This window comes from Choloepus didactylus, chromosome 2, assembly GCF_015220235.1.
Source record: "Choloepus didactylus isolate mChoDid1 chromosome 2, mChoDid1.pri, whole genome shotgun sequence".
Classification (NCBI taxonomy): Eukaryota; Metazoa; Chordata; class Mammalia; order Pilosa; family Megalonychidae; genus Choloepus; species Choloepus didactylus.
In genome coordinates, this window is record NC_051308.1 from 154,564,436 (window position 1) to 154,584,534 (window position 20,099).

At 38.3% G+C, this 20,099-nt stretch overlaps 2 long non-coding RNA genes across 2 annotated transcripts in view; one reads left to right on the forward strand and one right to left on the reverse strand.

Annotated features, from left to right (window-relative positions):
* Nucleotides 1–13,690, forward strand: part of LOC119527075 — a 71,395-nt gene extending 57,705 nt beyond the window's left edge. The window contains exons 2-3 of the long non-coding RNA XR_005215313.1: nt 11,006–11,107; nt 12,593–13,690. This is a non-coding gene — a long non-coding RNA (uncharacterized LOC119527075). The remainder of the gene's footprint in view (nt 1–11,005; nt 11,108–12,592) is intronic.
* A 3,389-nt stretch (nt 13,691–17,079) lies between these two features.
* On the reverse strand, nt 17,080–19,427 carry LOC119527076. Its single transcript, XR_005215314.1, has 3 exons — nt 19,142–19,427; nt 18,783–18,871; nt 17,080–18,613 (listed from the first exon to the last, which is right to left on the reverse strand). It is a non-coding gene; the product is annotated as an uncharacterized LOC119527076 (long non-coding RNA).
* Nucleotides 19,428–20,099: the final 672 nt, after the last annotated feature.

Genomic DNA, 20,099 nt, shown 5'->3' on the forward strand with positions numbered 1-20,099 from the left:
CTGTTTTTTCCTAAGTTGACCTACAAATTCCTTTTTAGAACAAATAGGTTGCCTTTCTCAGCTGCATACTGTCATTCCTAAACAATTCCAGAGCTAAAAATTTTAAGTGCTGTCACCCAAAATTGCTAAACAGAACTTACTCTTTAATTTGTCTGTCATTCTTTCTGTCACTCCCCTTCCACTTTATGGTGAGGCATTGGTTCAACTGTCATATTTTGAGTCCTTTACAATAAAAAAGAGGGTCCCATTTTGTTCTCATGATGGCCAGAAAGGTCACCTACAACCATTCCGAGGTATTTTGACCCCAAAAAACTCTGGGGACAGATCCTGCTAACAAAGTGCAAGCAAAGTAATGAATCCTTATTCCTTTTAGATGAATGTTCCTTTACCTAAGAACTGTGAACATGTGGAAAAAACCGGAAAATTGAGAAGCAAAGGATAGAGGTAGATTTAAAAACTTGTCCTCCCAACCCTTTATTATGACTCTACTTTAAGCAAATGACCTGCTGTAGTGCCATGCTCATCAATGTTTCATAGAGGCAGCTCAGCAACTGCATTTAGATTTCTTAACAGAAGACATAAAGAACACACACAAACCAATGGGTAAGAGACACTACCAAACAGTAATTATTCTACTTGATTTCAACCTATTGGGAATATCCAACTGGAGAGAAAAACCCATGGAAGGGAATAATGTACTTTGTTCACCTGCCTTTTCCTCATTCCCTGAACACAGAATTTCTGGGAGCAGCTTGTTGGTTTATGCATAGGGATTCTGTTTGGATTCCACATTGTGGACTGAATTGTCAGTTACCTTAGGTTCCCTAAAGGATCTACAGGTCCCAGAAGGGAGAAAGAGGATGCAATTGAATGTTCTAAGGCACACAGCTGATTGTGTGTCATGGGGTCTCAAGAGGAGTCAAAGAGCAAATTTTAGTTTAATCTCCCCACTCATGCCCCCAATCCTTTGATTATTGTAGGAAGTCCTGGAGTGTGGGTGGGGCATAGGGGTAAAGGAAAAGGGTCTCCTGTACTCAGTCTTATCACGTTATCTCTTCATACTCCCAAACAAGGCTCCTAGACCTGTAGATGGTACCGTGACAGCACCATCCACACCAATTCCTCAGTTTCTGTCAAAGTGGAGGCACACCTTTCTCTCCTCAGTGTCAAGGCTGGCACTAGACCCCAAAACAAATTTGGCTTGTACTGTCTATTTCTTATGGAGAATTCAATAATGCAGGGCTTTGTTCTACACACTCTTTATTACTGTGATTTTTACGTCTATGACTTTGGCTCTGGACCTGGAGGAAGGGCTGGGTACAGATGTTCTGGGTGTTTTACACTGAACTCTTCTAAAAATCACCCTGTCCTCCAGCCCTAGCCCAAGGGCTGGAATTAAGCTTGACCCTTTTGCTCCCTCTACCCTCTGCCCACACAGCCCAGGAGGATGCAGACAACCTTGGTCCCCACTGAGCTTTCAGTCTTCATCCTGAGAGAGAAGGGGAGGTGAGGTGATTTGGAATCCCACAGCCCATCAGAGAGGGCTCCAGACAAGTTTGATTTTACGATGAACGCACATCTCACCCTCTGCTGTAGGACCTCTGCAACAATAACAGCCACTTCTCTGTCTCTCTTTTTTTTTTTTTAGCTTTTTAAATAAATGACTTTATTTTTAAAGCAAAATTACTCAAGGAAGTAATATTAGGAGCAGTTCAGGGACATGAACACTTTTAAAGACCCCATCTGCTGATCCTTTCACGTTTTTCTTAGCTTATGGGTTAAGTTTTAGAAAGCTGAGCAGAGTGAACTTTTCTGAGTTTTGAATGAAAGGACCAGCAGTCAAAAGAGTACATGCCTACCTCTGTGAGAGTGTTTTCTGGGCAACTGTGTAGGAGTTGGCACTATTAATTTTGTGATCATCTACTGGTTTAGAAACATTCTACTTTTAAAGCAAATGATTCCTGCTGCTCTGCTTACATTTGCCCTTTGACTCAGGGCCCCATTCATGCCTCCACCCCCATCACAAGTGAGGAGCTAATGTTTTTCTGACAGGTTTCATTTCTCTCCTATTCCTCAAGTTTTAGTTCAAGTCCGTGAACTTGTGTGCCTATAGTTTAGAAAACTTTATTGACGAGAGGCTCTGCTCTAATAGGGAATTAATGAGACAGATTCTGTATCCAAGACACTTTCTGAGCACCAACAAAGTATTTTAATTTATATACTAAAGTCTTTATTTGGTTCTTAAACCTTTTGGACTTGCATGGTACATTTATTAAGTATGAATCTGAAAGTTCTTATATGGGCAATGTGCAGCATAGGCTTAATAGATACCATTAATAAACTCTCACTTAATAACTACACTAAAAGCCACTTCCATCTGGATTTACTGGCAATAAAAAGAGACATTACAGAACTTTGGGAATTTGATCAAGGCGCCGACATACTAATCTTAGATTACAAAATTGTGGAATCTGACTGCTTAAACATGGGGAGACAAAGCAATCAGGGACAGGCTTTTTGGTAAAAGCTTTGCACTGCAGATTAATAATTCATGTGTTAAATGTACTTGATAATAAACTACATCATAACGGATTACTTTTGATAGCTAAATTGGCAATGATACCCCAGCATGGCTTCATTGACTCTATGTTTCAATTTTGCATGCAAGATTTATTGTGTTAAACTACAACGAACCTATTATAGGCTTATTTTAACTTGTTTAGAAATCATAATTAATTAAAAAATATTGATGGAGACTGAAAAAATTATATAAGAACTGGCAAAGATACAAAAACAAATAACAAGCCAAAGTCTTTAAAAACAAAGTGGTATAATCTACTTTTAAGGTAAAAAGCAGCATACAGTAGGGAAAAGCCATTTCAAAGGAACCAATTAATATGTTTAATGCAAGAGAAGGTTGAAATTAATGCTGTATAGCTATTATATGTAGAAAATAAAGATGCAATATTCAGTGAAATAGGTATCCTTGAAATTGTCAGAATATTTTAGAAAACAAGTAGCAATAAATTATAATTTACATCAATTTTGAAGTCAGAAATTAGAAGTAGATATAAAAATTGAACCTCTAGAAGTCTGAGAAAAATCCTGTTTTGTGATATGTTTGAGTCTAGGACTCTCAGCATTTTTTTTTTCAGAAATGAATATAAATTCTACCAGAATCCTTCAGAATAAATGGAGAATGACAAACCTAATAGACTACTCCTAGAAAATGATCTTATCTTCCCAGTCTTTACCCCAACTTTAAGGTAGTTACAGTTATTTCTATTTTCCCTGGGCACTCCATTCTCAGAAGAGGCAGAACGGATTTTTCTAGGTTTGATATTCAAGAGTCATCTTGGAGTTAAGGTGCATAGCTACCACGAAATCTATAATTCCTCACACAGTTTGAGAGTCTTTTAATCCCTGCTCCAAGTAACAATAATCCACACATGTATAGAACTTTACATGTTGCAAAGGATTTTACAGTGATGACTTCTTTGGAGGGAACAGAAATTGGGGGTAATTGTTAAAGGGATCTTTAGCACAAAGGACTTTCACATACACTCTCACTTATCTTTAAAACAACCTTGTAAATTGCAGTTTTTAAAGGAAACTTGTCTATATTCCTTCCATGAATAGTTGAAAGCTCACTATATCTCAGGTACCTTGGATATCTCAGTGAACAATGTCCCTGACCTCATAAAGCTGATATTCTAGTGGAAATTACAGGCAATAAATAAGAGATGTAAAGAATCAGTTGATTATGTAAGATGTTAAAAGGTGGAAATTGCTATAGAAAAAGAAAAAGTAGAGCAGGGTGAGGGGGATAGGGAATGAGGGAGGGGTTGCTGCTGGATGCACTTTTAAATCAAGTGTTTCGTGTAAGCCTCACTGAGAAGGTGACTTTTGAGCAAAGACTTGAAAGAGGTAAGGGATTAGCCAGGGGATATCTTGGAGAAGAGCACTCCAAGATGAGGGAAAAGCCAGTGCAAAGATTCTAAAGCAGAAATGTGTCTGGCATTTCAAGAGAAAAAACAAGGTGCCAGTGAGGTTGGAGCAGAGTGAAGAAAAGAGAAGAAGTCATTGCAAGAACATGGGCCATTGTAAGGTTCTTGGATCTTCCTCTAAGGGAAATGAGGAGCCATTGCATGTTTTTGAGCAGAGGAGTTACATGATCTCAATTAGGTGTTAAAAGTACCGCTCTAGCTGCTGTGTTGAGAAAGATAACAGGGAGCCCAGTCAGGAGAGGGATGATGTTGGTGACACAGGCTCGGACCAAGGAAGGAGCAATGGAAAGAGTGAAAAATGGCCAAATTCAGAATATTTTGAAGGTAGAGGCAATAGGATTTCCAGAGAGATTGTATAAGTGTGTGTGTGTGTGTGTGTGTGTGTGTGTGTGTGTGTGAGAGAGAGAGAGAGAGAGAGACAGACAGAGAGAGAGAGACAGAGAGAGACAGAGAGAGACAGAGAGAGAGATGTGAAGAACTGCAAGGTTTTGAGGCCTGAGTACCTGGAAGAGCAGAGCTGTCATCCACTGAAATGGGGGAAGGCTGCAGGTAGAGCAGGCTTGGATGGATGGTGGGAGTTCAGAGGTGCTATGTTATAAGGATACCTAGGTGGAGCTGTCGAGAAAGCAGTTAGAGGTATGACTCTGGAATTTGGGAGAGAAGTCTGGAGTGGAGCTGGGCATTTTGAAATTGTCAGCACGTAGGCTATACTGAAAGCCCTGAAATGGATGAGCCTGCCAAGGAAGTGAAGGCAGACAGAGCCGAGAGGACCGAGAACCCAGCCTCTCTTCATGCAGCTGGCACTTGGGTGGAGAAAGAGGCATTAAACACATAATTACAGAAATAAATGTGTAATTGGAGTTGCGATAAAGGTGCTAAAAGGAAAACCTTTTAGGGCTCAGAGGTATAGCTCAGTCATGGTGAACCTCCGTAGGAAGCTGTGCTTTCAAGGAGACCTGAAGTGATAAGTAGGAGGGAGGTAGCCTGTAAAAGGGAGGAGAGGTGGGGTAAAGAACACAAGAGCAGGGTGACAGCAGGTGTAATGAATGACCTGAGACAGGACAGGACCTGGTGTGTTCGATGATTAAAGTGCAGGCAAGTGTGTCTAGAACTTGGGGAGCCAGGTATAGGGCGGTGTGATATGAGGTTGAAGAGGGGTGGAGGGTCCCAATCAAGCAAGGTGCTACAAGCCACATATGGATTTGAAACTTATGAGCAATGGGAAGCCATTCAAAATGCTAAGAAGAAAAAGACTATAAAACAGTAAATTAAAATACTTTAGCTGGAAGGAAGTTAATAACGAAGGGTTTCAAGGAGGGAGTAATGGAAGTTTCTGCCTTAAAACATGTAATAAAGACAGGGGAGAAAGCAGAATGAATGGCAAAGTTGCAAAACGGGCTTTGAAGGTACAATGATTTAAATCAAAACATGGTAGAACTGTGAACACTATTTAGTATTGCAGTCATTTTATTTTTTTTAAAAATAAAAAAAGACATAAGAAAGACTGGAAAGGAATAATAGAAACGAGGTTTGGTGTGCCTGGTGGCTTGACCCTCATACTGAGAGCAGCAAATGCTTTTTTAAATTGGAAAGAACAGAATCAGTATGTAAAATAATGAGTGATATGGAAAAGATCAGGTGGCTTCCTCTGTTTATCCTGTGTTGTAATGTTAGAACAAGTCATGGTTAATGAGTGGTGACAGCCTGTTTTCTATCTACCCTGAGAATCCAATCAATAAGAGGAAAAGACTTCTATTAAGGATTTAGGGGAAGTAGGAGGATGTTTTTGACAATATAATGTGTTACAATGGGTTTTGTGGGCTTGCCTTTTCTGAAAGTCTTTAGAAGCTGGACAGACTAAAGGTTGACAGCAACTAAAAAGTGACTATGGCGAGGCTTAGCGTCTCTTACTGGTTGAACTTCTTAGTTGTAACTGGCCCAAGCTAGGAAACCATTCCAGGAAGTGGGGGAGGAGCACAGGTGAGAGTTAGGAGAAGTGATACCTGAAGAGCATAGGTCTAGGTTGAAGTTTGCAGTATTTTACAGGAAGAGGACCTGGGACCAGGAAGGGTAGCCACAAAAACAGCAATCTATCATTTGGGAAGGTCTGTGTGCCTTTCTCACAAAATGTGTGTTCAAATCTATGAGGCAGATTCTCATCGGCTTGGGAAGGAAGAAAGGGGAAGGACAAAATTCTTCTAGTCCCATGGTTTTGTGCATGTAAGGACAGCTAATCCTGAATCAAAGGGAATATTTTAAAGTCCTTTTAAGAAACCTGAGATTTCTTGATGACAAAAAATTAATCTTTATAGAAGTGTTTTCAAGGAGAACACATAGCTCATTAGTTCTTTCATTCAAAAAGTAGTGATTGAGCTCCTCCTTTGTGCAGGAAACAGTGTTAAATGCTTGACTGGTCCCTGCACTGATGGAGTTTACTCTGGTAGGGAAAAAAATGATAAACAAGGCTTTTAAAAATAAATTTGATATGTCCTGTGAAGGTAATGCACAAGATGGAGAGATAGTATGGGTCAGGGTCGGGCAAGGGGACTGACTGAGATTGGGGTGTCAGGGAAGGTTTCTTTGGGGAAGTTATATCTGAGGCGAGACCTGAGAACAAGAAGAGTATAATCAAAATCACAAGAGCATCCTCAGTCACCAGCCCGACACTAGGTCAAATGGCTTCAATTTAACTCTGCCCTTTAGTGGCGAAGGCTTTATGTCAGTTTGCAGAAAGCTTAAAGCTCCTGCTACTACAATCATAGCTTCGATTTACTTACAAACATAATCTTTCTTCAACAACTATTTGTGATGATTTTAATGCAAATAAGCTCGGTTCCTGTTCCCCTCTAATTCCTAGTACAGGCTTAATAGGAAAAGAATCATTTGCTAAATAAAATGTTCACAAACAATTTGCATGTTCAACTGTAGGGGGAGTGAACATTCATAATAGGAAAAATTCCACTACTTAAAGTGAATCTAATGGTTACTAGGGATTTGGAAACTTGAAAATATCATCAAAATATAAATATCGATACGGCCCCAAGATTGCATATTTTTCTAGTTATTAAATCATAAAAAATCTCAACTTTTACCACAATCAGGTTTTTGAATGCTCAACATTCTCCTACCATTTAACTAGCACACATTTTTCTAGATTCAAAAGGATACATTAATTTCCATAAAAGTGTTATCTTTTTACAGTATATTTAATTCAGAGCCAGTTTCTATTTCCACTGAAATAATTGCTTATAATACACAGACTCGATTTTATATGACTCATTAGAACAGTGTATGGGAAAAAATAGGTTTGCAGGTAATATTGAAATTAAATATGTTAATCTGTACCTCAGTGAGCACATTTTATATGAGCTTTAATTTGCCAAATAAATTATAGTTCTGTACTTATAAGGTGCCCTTGAAAGAATGTCCTATTTTTGAACACTAATAACATGGGGAAACAAATATACAAAGCTTTTAGCTATAGGCTACACTTGCATAAATTAAGGCAAGAGCAGTTGGTTGGTAAGTAGAGCTATGATATCCTTAGCTTTTTAAACACATTGAATTGTTAACATGATATTTTTGTATGGTTACTAATATTAAGATAATAAATAATATTTAGTTTCAATATCACACTCTTCAGCCAGGGCATAAATTCATTTTGAATGCTGTGTTGAATTAATGTATAATAAACATACTGCAATTTGCCATCAGGAATTCTCCATGAAATGCAGGAAGTCAGTTCTTTGCTTATGCATTAGTACTGCCAGTCTTGCTCTGTTTAATTTTAGCTATTTATAAAATTGCTCTACTGACAGTCCTCTTAATTTTAATGTGATTGTTTTAAGGTTAACCAGAAATGGTAAGATGTGTTTTCTGAAGTAGGGTATAAAAACCGATGTAGGAATAAAGAACCCTAACAAAAATCCCTTTCACCATTAGCCACCTGAAATCAGGATACCCAGCTGCCTAATTGGGAAAATTGCGGTGCTCCCTGTGGGGCAGGGGACTGCAAAGTCACTGTGTATGCCAGGAGCTGCTGAGTGTCTCAGAAGGGAGTTGTATCACAGAAGACTTGTAAAAGAAAACAATGTTGATGATGGAAGTAACAATTGTCACCTACTTCTGAGACCAATGACAACTGTATTTAAAATGTTACTTATTATTGTCTAACAGATTGGTTCCTTTTAATCCTATATATTTAAATACCAACCCACAGGATCCTTGGCTTAAAAGTGGTTCCAGACTTGAACCTTGAGTTAGGAGTACAGTGAATTCCCTGGTAGCACCCAAGTATGCAACTAAAAGGAACAGCAAGGGAGCCTTCAGAAAGGAAAAAACCAGTATTGTACTAAGTTAATGTGGTTTTTAAACAGGGGTTCATAACGTTTTTTGGTAAAGTCTATGGACTCCCTTTTGCCCTCTCACAATAAAGTCTTTCAAGGATAAACCAGTTAAAGGAAAAGCAGTTAGCAAAATATTAAAACGTGCTATAGAAATAGATGAGCTTTTTTGTTATTTTCATGTTAAATAAGATGATCTAGTGGGTGGTCTAATAACTATCATAATTTTGATGTAGTGATGGATAAAATGGTATTTTGAAATATTTGCCACAACTGCTTAGTAATTTGAAATTTTATGTGATTTTTATTGGTGACAAAGTCATAGGTATTGCTAATACTATTCTGATTGGTTCCTTAAACTCACAAAGGAAAGAAATGCAAAATTTTATTAATTATTGGGAAAATAAAAGTCTATTTTTTGTTCTCATCCAAACTCATGCTTTCTTCATTCTATGCATGGAACTCAGGTTAATAACCCCTGGATTGGTCACTTTGTTATATTACCCATGTTTATGGTCATAAAAATATGTCAGTTATTACTATACTTAAAAAAAAGAAATGTCCATAATTTTTGTTATAGTGGAATTTGGCTTTAAAGAATATATATACTTTAAAGTTGTGAATTTCAGCTGGGGCTGAATGTGCTGCCAATTGGTGTAAGGTAGGGTAAAAATGGTAAAATTGTTTTTATAAGTAACATCACTTACAAAGAGACTTTTATAACCTAAGAATTCATTTTTAAATTCATCTGCCAAATACAGACAATTTCCTCTTAGTAACTGACTGACTTAGGAAAACTTTATATTTTGGGGGCATTACTAAAAATCCCATCAAAGAAAAGAAAAATTGGGGCTTACGCCATAAGAAATAGTATAGCTATGATTTATGTCACAGCAGTTTCTGAGCTTGGTCCTTTTAGAAAAGGAAAATATGTAAACAAAAAGCAGAACAATTTTCCTTACTGGAGACAAAAGACTGCTTCCAAATAAACCAACCTAAGAGGAGGCAGTATTTTTTGGAAGCATAGTTGGAATGTTGAGAAGGTCTACTTGAATAGAAACCCCAAAATGCTTTGGGGAGTTAAGCTCTAGACAAAAAATTAGGGGTGCTTAGTTTTTTTTAATAGCCAGCCTATCTTAAGAAGCAAAAGTCTTAGTGACCAGAATTAGTTAAGAAATGTTTCAATTCCAGAGGATACCCAGGTTGCTGTTTCCTTTAGTTTGTCTAACAAGATGGGCTATTTAACAGGAAAAGCAACCAGACCTATTCAGGCCAGGCCTGAGGCCGTAGGGTCTTTTCAGTGAAATGGACCTTCAGCATTTTTGACTTCCTGTTTTGTGTTCCTGTCCACCAATAGCCACAAAACAGAGTTGGCTTCCCTCAATTGTACATATCTTTTAAGGCACTGCATCACCTAATAAAAGAAGACATAATTACAGTAATGATCATGTGCATGGCACCCAAAGCTTCCCTAAGAAACACATTTATGTTTGCTGATCAGTTGATAAAATTGAGAATCCAGAAGTTTATGACTTGTCCAAGACCACAAAACTAAGATGTAGCCGTGTACTAGGTTATGTGTGTCTGAATCCCGTGCTCTTTTTTACTAGACTCTGTAGTCCTATTTAAAATGACCCTAAGGAATGGACAGCATCTCACAAGAAATTTTGTTTCAATAAATATATCATAAGTGTATTTATTAAATATTTAGTCAATAAATATGAATCAAATGTCTACAATGTGACAGGTAATGTGCTAGGAACTGACACTATAGTTGTGAACACAACAGAAATGACCTCTGCTTTTGTAAAGCTTAGACACAAGTAGGATAGGCGTGAAATATGTAAAGTGTGACCATTAAGAGTGTTGTCGGTGTATGCAGGAGGGGCTTTTAAAAACAATATGCGTCAACAGCTGAGCATATTGAGTTGTGATTTTTGTAGCATCCTTTATACCTCATATGCATATACATATAGCTTCGTCATTCAAAATATGGGCTTTGAAGTTTTTCTGCCTTGCCCCATTGTGTACTTGATGTGTCACCTGAGCTTCCCTGCCCCTGAGCTGCTTCATCTGTAAAATGTGATAATACACTAATCTCAAAAAGTTAGCACATAGATTTAGCGAAAATATCTATATAAAATGCTTCGAATAGTGCCTCATAAACAATAAGCTATTATGATTGTGGTTGTTATTTATTCTATCCTTAGAACATGACAAATATACGTAGAACTTGGCTCTTATAGTTTTATTGGGGGTGGGTGGGGTGGTTAATGTCCACGAGTAATGCTGATGCCGTCTGCAACCCTGTCCAGACTTGATGTTTTGATGTCAAAGTGAAGTGTCTTTGCAAGTGTTATATCAATGTGATCTGGTCCATTTCATAAAGCTTCAACTAAAATTCCATTTAAGACACAGCTTTTCTCCTTTAGTCTTAAAGGAAGCAGAGATGGGTCTCATATCTTTGTGGAAATTCTGCAATATGCAATTTGAAGTTAGATTGACCTTCAAGGTGACAAAGTAAAATAAACAGTTTTAGAAATGAAAATGGCTAATCTGAAATAGATCACAGCTAAGAACTTCATTTTTTATTCATTCTCTTCATACAAGGACGGTATCATACAAGTGAACATCTAATACTGTACTTCATTGTAGGGCACACTGAAGATGCAGTTGGAAGAAATTAAGGACAAAATGAACAAGCAGAAACCAGAGAATACGTCTGAGAACCCTCATCTGAGAGCATTATATTTAAATGTAGGTATGCCTAATTAAAAAAAAATAGCTGTTACATGACTTTTCTTTAGAACTGCTTTAGTTTCCTAGAAATCAACTTAAACTGACAGTTTTAACTTTTTTATATACAGAAGATCATCACATACTTCAGGAAAATGGCATAAAGGTACAGATTAGCTGCTTCAAACTCATATCTCTTTAAGAGTACTCGGCAGCAATTTCAATTTTTTTCAGTAAAGAAAATCTATCAATTAAATGCACAAAATTTACCAGAGCAAATATAGTGAAAGAAAAAATAAAATTTTGCAATAGCATGGGAAATAAATCACAGAAGCTAAACATCTTTTCACAGGTGCCTGACAACTAAGTCCAATGCCTTTTTTTTTTATTATTAGAGAAGGGTTGGTTTACAGAACAATCATGCATAAAATACAGGATTCCCATACACTACCCTATTATTAACACCTTGCATTGAAGTGGAACATTTGTTACAACTGATGATAGCACATTTTTATATTTGTACACCCAGTACCTCTTTTGTACAAAGGAGACTGGTTTAAGGCCTTGTGCCTGTGATCCCTGAAGTAGGCTGGGCAATTGCTCCTTGTTCTGGTTTTGCAGCACTAGGAAGACCGTAGACCAGGCTGTGTTAGCCAAGAAAGGCTGAGGGTGATAAATAAGCACTGTACTCATGTCTGACTAGACTGTACTGAACTGTATTGTCATTTATTGGTATAATATCGAGATTGATGGCCTAGAAGAGGAGCCCCCTGCACATTTTTGGAGCAGCCTCTGTGTAGATCCTTATATTGCACACCACCACCACCTCCTGCACTCGTGCACACATGTGTATAGGGCAGTTGAACCTTCTAAAGGTCTGATGAGAACCTCTCTCATTCATGTGTTATCATCTTCAATTTATTTTTGGGTCCAGGAGCTCATACCTCCAACTGTCTTGGGAAATGTTGTTAATCTCTTTGAACTCATTTTCTCCTCTATATTTTAGAAAAGTAACTTGTGATTTACCAAAGTGGCGTCCATGTCTGGTCTTTCCACCAAGTTGAACATATCAACATTTTCAATGACAGTTTTACAACTTTACATAGAATAGATGCTTAGTAAAAATTTATTGAATTGAATTACATGCTGTTTAAGGTAAAAGACGTTAGGCTCAAATGACGTACCACTTAAATTTAACAGTTATAAGTATACCTAAAGAAGTTAAATCCAAAAATGCATGACACTTTTAAAAATAAGGGGAACTTCTAGAAATGATAGTTAACAAAAAGATGTATCCAGTTACTGACCTAAATTCATATCAAAAAGTCCTATCTTCTTATATACTCTTAGAATCCTTGGAACGTGAGACTCCTGTGGTGTTGTTTTTCCTTTCCCTTTTTGTGTTAACTTTCCCAAAGGGAGACAACCAAAATATCATCGTTGATTTAAAACTCTCTGGAGACACCCTGTGCCACTGATTGTCTGTTCCCTTATTCTCCTCTGCAGAAATTCCGTGTCCAGATGTTCCAGAATCCAGATGGCCTATGAATCCTCTATCACCCAGAAAGGAGGAAAATGTGCATGAAAGGGGAGCATTGAAAAGAAAAAAAATAATTTAGCTTTGGCTACATAATGGCAACATACAGGGCTCAAGAAAAAGCTGCCTTTCCTAAAGCAGCAACTTAATAAAATGCATGTTATATGCTCTATCGGCAAGCCAAATTTTCAGCCTTGCCTCTTCCTTCCATCACCATTAAGAAGCTTGCAGAGATCCACACTCTTTAAAGGGCAGACAGCATGGAAGAACTATCATGTACAATTTAAAGTAGCAGCTAAAATTGGAATGGTCACAAGAAAGCCTGTTTCTTTGCAATTAAATTGACAAGCTGTCTATGTTTACCCTAGGGAACTTGGCAGCTGAGTGATAAAAAGACTGCAGAGTGTTGAAAGGTCTAACGCAACTTACTAGGTGGACAAAGACCACATCTGCTTAATATACTGATTGGGAGAGTTGTGGAATGTACTTGGCTAAATTAGCCAAGGAGAAATACTAATGATACCTTTTCCTCTCTAAGACCCTCTGCTAAGAACCTGGCTTAGAAATGACTCACAAATATTTGGAAGCATGCATAAAAACAAGTTGGGCTCAATACCCAATGTTATTTAGTGTGAATCTACCATTATAAATCACCAGGAGAATTGAGCAGAAGTTTAGAAAGTAATAATAATAATAATAATAAACCTTTCATCAAGTAATGTTTATGAAATGTATACATACTTGATATAAAAACTGGGCACCCAAGAGAGGATTTATAGAGATATCAAGAACTAAGGAGATGGAAAAAAATGGATAATTTAATGTCAAAATATTAGGCAAGAATTATGTGGAATTTTCATCAGTGGGGGTCCCTTGAGTTGGGCATAGCTGAAACTTATTTCACAAAGGAGAAAAAAAATCAGATGGGGGTGGTAGCAATTTGTGAAGACTAACACGTTCATTTCAGCAATATATTCTTAATTTTAGTTATTAGTCTGTTACTTAAAAGGGTAAATGCACATAGCAATGTGAAGGTTTACTCTGATACGTTGCATAGATATTTATGATACCCTGTACTAAATAAATGAATGATGACTATACATCTATCTTTCTTTTTGAAGGCTGAGGACTATATATTTCAGCAATCCTGGGATATAATTTGTGACTATTTCCAAAGTAGGATTAGCATAAGCAGGATTTCTAAAGTGGAAGTACATTATATACCACCTTGGCATTCACTTCAAAACAAGAGATTTTTCAATTAGCTGGCCAGCGCTGGCTAGTCTTTGAGACCAGGTGGAAGGTTGATAAAATCATTCAAAGCTCAGAGTCAGTCTAAAAGCTTCATCATTAGATAGATTCTTCACTATTACTTTTGGATTAACAAAACAATACTACCGTATACTGGTATAGCACATTACATTCTGCAAAGTGATTTTACATCCAAAATGACCTTTTTTCCTTTCCCATAACAACCCCCTGGAGTAGGTTTTGTTGCCCCCATTTTAGAGATGAAGGAAGAGAAGCCAAGAAAAGGTAAGTGAGTGACTTACCTAAGACCACATAGTAAGCAACAGAGCTGTCTCTTTCCACTACAATCAAAGGAAGTTTAAGCCAGGGCATGGGATGTTGGAAAAGAAAAGTCCTTCATCTGCAAAATCTAAGTCAACACATTTGTCTAAGTAGAGCATTCGAACTTCTCTTTTGGGGTAACTGGATAAGATGAGATGATGTGTGTCAGACACCTAAGAATCTGAATCTAATTATTGAGAGAAAAAATACTTGTACTCTTTCCTTCCATCATGTTGAAGGTTATATACTTACGTACTCATTTCTTGCTTTTTCTAAGAAAATGTGTATGTGGTAAGAGGGCTGATATAGCACTGCTTGCAAATGCCCCCCAGTGCTACCAGCTAGTCCAGTGTCTTGTCCAAAAATAGGGTCTATAAATGTTTTTTGATGGAAATTATAATTTCTGATGGATAGCAACCAAATCTTGCTCCAAAACAATTATTTGAGATGCATACAGATAATCCATAGCAATAGAGATAGGAATAATACAAATAACTGAAATTCAGAGACAAACACAAATGTCATTTTACAAATAGCTTCAATTTCCTCCCTCAGCAAACCTTCAACTATAGCTAATGACATAATTAGATTGACTGGTTTGAAGTTGATCCTTTTTTCCCCCTCTGCTCTGGCTGAGGTACCACTGAATGGAAAAATGCTTTAAATAAATAGGTTAGAGGAATAATAAAATCAAGAGTTGACTGGAGTAAAACATCTCTTTTATTTTGACAATTGTGATACATGCATATGGGAGCCTAATAAAAGCTATATAATAGGAAGGATATATGGTGATAAAATACATTGCCCATCTTACTCTTCCTCTTCTATCACTGACACAGAAGTGATACTCTTAATTTTAAGAATATCAGTTGCTTAGCTGCTCAGCTACCTTCATAAATGTTTTGTGTATTAATGAATTAGATAGTGTTATTTTTTTCATTTATTCTAAGGCAACCAATAATCTTCCAGCAGTAAGGACATAAAATCCTTTAAAAAAATGCAGCATAGTGTGAGATTAAGAACCAGAATGAAGTTAAGTGTATTAGGTGTCTCATAAGCCTTCAAAAATATCAGGCCACTTCATACATTTACAAAAATTCTACCTTTTTACCCAAGAAAGTGTACTGAGATATGAAAATTATTTGATATCTTTTTTTATAACAGTGTAGTTGCATGCATTAGTATGTGTGTGGGGGGAGGGCACTTCCTACAACTGGAAACACTAACTGGAATGATACTGGCTTTCTACCCAATATCCATTTCCTCTCTTTTCCTTACCAAGAGATCTCAGACTTGTTTGGGACAGCTATGTGCCCACTTTAATTTTCTCAACTTTCCAGGTTCTTTTACAGCTAAGGGTGGCCATGTGACTCAATTCTATCAATGATATCTAAGCTCTACAGGGTGAGGTTCTGGGCAAGTTATCATTTTCCTATAAAAAGGGACAAGCTCAGATTCCATGCAACTTTTGCCCTTCTTTTTTTTCCTTTCTTCTTGGAATGCAGACACAATGTCTGGACGTAAAGCAACCATATTGTGACTATAAGGGAAAAAAAAGCCACATACTGAAAATAATAGAAGAAAAGACAGAAGAAAATTCAGTCTCTGATGCAAACGTCGGGTCACCAAACTAGCCCAATGGAGAAAAACTAATCCCCATTTGGTTAAGCTATTTTAGTAGGGTTCTTGTTACATACAGGTGAAGGAACTAGTGTGTGATACAAATTTATTAGAGAATAGTTCCTGTGGATGTAGGTTTCCAACACTTTACTTTGGAAGTCACTTTTATATTCCCTTTACATCCCCTGAAGTCATGACATGCTCTGGCTGTAGTTTTTTCCAGCTACTGGTCATAGATTTCTTAGCCAATTCTCTCAGGCTACAGTGAAGCTTAGAATGCCATTTGTAATGTCCAAGAACTTCCACCACTTCCTAATTGCCTGATAACTGGTTTCTTAGACCAATTTCTAAATGGCAATGCAAGCTACCATAAAACTTGCAATTTAATATCTAAAGTGAAAAATGTATACATTTATATATGCACATACAAATATTTGTACAGGACAATGATGAACAAGGTATGCCTGGGATGCTTTGTTTTATATATATATATATTTAACTTAAGCTGTATGAAAAGGTGAATTCTATGGGAAAATCTAGGATCAACTAATGCCAATAGGCTATTAGAACTATTAATAAGTAAATCCTTTTAATACCCGTTGGAGGTGGGGAACCATTGGATGGGTCTATGTATCATCCACATAGAACTCAGCTAGATTCCTGGCATCATGATAGCTCTCTCTGGGAATGAAGAAACATAAAGTATCCCAGAACCCAGGGTTTCAGAAATACTGCTGCAAAGTTCATCTGCTCAAAGCATTAGGCTCTTCCCAAACTGGTCAGTCTTGAGACAGATTGGGGGGTGTGAGGGAGACAGAGAGACAGATAGCTAGAGATAGATATTGATTGATTCCAAGGAGTTGGCAATAAAATATTACCTACTATCCCATCACTTCAGTGTTAGCCAGGATTAATTAGAATAAAGTATAACTGTTCGTTTCGTTTTCAAGACTGATGAATTGAAATAAATTTTATTTTTGTTACATTTGGGTAGCTTAGAAATTTCGAAAACGTGGATGTTTTCAAGTGACATGAAGATCATTCATTTCTTATATGAGAGCTAATAAGCTGAGGATCAACATAGAACACATTCAGATTTTATATATTGGGGTGATGTGAAAAGGGAAACAACAAACAACACTCCTGACGATGTCTTTTCAGATCCCGTCCTAATTGAACAATTCTGAATCTTAACCCAGAAGGTGGTGTGCCTCATGGACATATACCACTAGACTGGGAATCAGGAAGCCTGAATTTTACCTGCATGGCGTTGAGCTACTGAGTGCCATCGACAGCATGCTGCTCCATCTGAGATGCGAGTGGTTTTAGGACACCCTCCATCTCGTGCAGTTGAGGCACTCTGGGCATGGATCAGTCCCCAGCATTCTCATCGTACTCCTGGGATGAACCTCTCACAATTGCCTACAATTCACCTTGATTGCAGCCATTTCTTTTTCTCTCTGCCCTTCTACTAGTTCATTCTCATGAGGCAGTTTGTCACCCTATCTTTCTCAAAGGCATTGCCCAGAATCTTCTTGGACTCCAACTTGCTTGCTGCACTCATATTCTCTCCTTTTGCCTGTCTATGAACATTCTCAGGGTATTTCCTTTCTTTTCTTGATGTAACTTTCACAACCTGCTTGAGACATCTTAAAAACCACTTACTTTTTCTCCACAATCCTTATTTTGCCAGATTAGTTTTCTATACAGCTTCTGCCCTGACCATGGTTTCCCTATTAACATCTGGATCCTGATTCTTTGAAACTCATTTTATCACCTGTATTTATCATTCCTAACTCTTTCCACAGCCTGTTCATTCTGTTACTGCAGTCCCTTGGTGTCTCTGTGATTTCTGAAATGTTGTTACTAAGCCCTTTTTTCTATTTCCTACATTCTGCTCTACACAAGAGGCTGGGGGTAGCAGAGAGACCAAGGGAAGGTCTGGGAGCTTCTAAGTGCCAGTGTGAAAGTGGGCTGTCATTTAACTTCTGTCTCAGTTTCTTCCCAGGTGAAGTCAGATTTCCTCTTGCTCAAAATCCCAAGATTCTAGGATTTCTTTGTAGTTGTTAAGAGGAGTCAGGATAACATAGTGTGATTGATGCACCAGAAAAGTTATCTGCCATAGATGAGCCATTTACTTAGCAAAAACAAGAGAAGCACAGGTTTATTTGATGACATGGCAATGAGAAATACAGAATTTGGAGCTCAAGGCAGCATATTGGCTTTCTTGAAGCAGAAGCAAGCTCATGGTTTATAAGATTGTATTAAAGCTGGTCAAGTTAAATAGATTCAACTGCACTTTGCAAATGAAGTAAACATGAGCTCTTTCTTTGCTTTTTCCATATCAGTACTGGATTTTTAAGAAATGTTTCTCAGATGTCTAGGATTGAGGCTGGATTGAGGCTTCCATTCTGTATTAATGGAAAATAACCATGGCCTTTATTTTAAACAAAAACCATTGTGGAGGTGGATCCAGGATGCGATCAAAAGAATGCATTATTTTACGTAGCTGACATGGTGTATGTGAGGCATAAAACATAGCACACACTATAAACAAATGAAAAGTTGGAGTCAGCCCTGTTAGGCCCTGGCTGTGATAGATTGCAAACCGAGGGTTGTAAAATAAGTAACAGTTTGGAACCATGGTTTATCAACAGTTTTATTTTCCTGGGACAACTTCATCCTACAGAGCTGGAAAAGTGTGGTGCCTCGTTTGGAGGAGGATAGTGTGATTTTCCAAGTATTTTGAGTTACATCGTCTAAGGACAGGCATTCAGCAAAGTTGCTTTCATAAGCTCCTGCACAAAATGTATTTGGGCATAACAGCTTTCAGAGATTTTATTAGACCCTTGGGTTAGCCCTGAGAAAAATACACTTGAAAGTGTAAGTCACAACCTGGAAAATGTTATTTTGACTCAAACAAAGAAAACAAAAACAAACCCAGAGTATCTGAAATGGCCAGCTTACCTCTGTGGGTTGCTTTCTCTTTCCTTTTTTCTTCAAGGGAAGGGAACTGCTGGGGTGGTGACCATTCTTATTTTGCTTCCTTTTCTTTTCTGAATAGTCATTTAAAAGTACATCAGAAACTCATCCCTTTTAAGGCCCATTCTTTTTGAGCATAATGGGGAGAAAGAAGGAGGAGGGCCTTTGATTTTACAGCGCCATTTTCCCTTTTTTTTTTTTTCCCGAAAACGGCTCCCCTCGTGGGCTTGCCCGGCCTCACTTATCTTCCTTCCTAAAAGTAACTCCCAACTGCCCAGAATCACAAACTCATCTAATCTAATCGCGGGGAAATAAAGCCGACTGGCATTTGGGTCACCCACTACCTTTCCCACTCGGCAAGCTAATCGTTTCTCCATTTAGTCAGCGTCCAGGAAGTGAGCCCGGCGGACAGCGCATCCCAGGGCTCCCGCGATGGAGGCACAAGCGGGAAGCTCGGGGTTAGAGATCAGGGGTTCCGGCCTTGGGCGGCTATCGCCCCGCACACGGCCCTTAACAAAAGGAAGCCACCAAGTGGTTAAGGAGCAAACGCATTGCTGCGGGGCTCCGGGCGGGCCCGGCGGAGGCGCGCTCCGACTGAGCGGCGCCCGCAGCAGCCCCAGCGGCAGCTGCGGCGAGAGGAGCGCGGGCGGCGCGGGGAGCGGGCAGGACGCGCCCAGAGACACGCAGAGAAAGGGCAGCGCCGCCGCCTGCTGCCGTCCTCGGCGCGGTTAATCACGCGCTCCCCTCTAGCTGCTGATTTGCAAGAGCAGATTAATCAGAGAGCGCGGCTTGATGAAATTTGCTGTTATTGTGCCCATTTTTAGCAACATCTTTTATTATCTTCATTATTCATTTACAGGGGACCGGCATCAATTATGCAAATGAGTTCACAGACTTTGCAGATTACTTCATTTGCCGCTATTGTTTGTGGAAATTTAATTATTAAATATTATTAAGCTTGCGTTTTCTTCAATTTTCCAAGGCTTAGTTTCATTTGATTTTTCCTCCAGCTGCTCTTCTTTCCTTTCGGTGCCAAAACAGCTCCTCATCAAAGCGGCTCTGGCATGTGAAGACCAAATAAAATCTCCTCAATTTAATAATTTTGATGTTAGTCCCTTGTTCTCAGCTGCTTGCTCAAAGCAATGCAGAGAGGAACGCAGAGCACATTCAATTTAATGAGCAGAAATTGAATTCAAGTTTGTTCGGAATTGACTTCAATTAAGCAGAGTCTTAATGATAAATTAATCTCTTTTCTTTATTCCCTAGAATTTGTTTTTCAAAGTAGGAAATTGGACTACATTG